Below are 572 nucleotides of genomic sequence, written 5' to 3' on the forward strand. Positions count from 1 at the left end.
TGGATCTTGTCTTTCTGGTGGGCAGGTCCACGTCTGGTGGTGTGTTTGGGGATGTTGGTAGCCTTATTATGATTTTAGGCAGCCTCTCTGCTAATGGATGGGGCTGTAGACCTGTCTTGCTTTTTGTTGAGGATAGGGTGTCCAGCACTGTTCGTTGCTGGTCCTTGAGTGAAGCTGGGTCTTGGTGTTGAGATGGAGATCTTTGGGAGATTTTTGCCATTTGATATTACGTGGAGCTGGGAGGTCTCTTTTGGACCAGTGTCCTGAAGTTGGCCCTCCCTCCTCAGAGGCACAGCAGTGACTCCTGGCTGGAGCACCAAGAGCCTTTCATCCACACGGCTCAGAATAAAAGGGAGGAAAAAGTAGAAAGAAAGAAAGAGGATAAAATAAAGTAAAATCAAGTAAGATAAAATGAAATAAAGTTATTAAAATAAAAAATAATTACTAAGAAAAAAAAATTTTTTGTAAGTAAAAAAACAAAAACGGACGGACAGAACCCTAGGACAAATGGTGAAAGCAAAGCTATACACACAAAATCTCACACAGAAGCATACACATACACACGCACGAAA

Source organism: Physeter macrocephalus, chromosome 16 (assembly GCF_002837175.3).
Source record: "Physeter macrocephalus isolate SW-GA chromosome 16, ASM283717v5, whole genome shotgun sequence".
Taxonomy (NCBI): Eukaryota; Metazoa; Chordata; class Mammalia; order Artiodactyla; family Physeteridae; genus Physeter; species Physeter macrocephalus.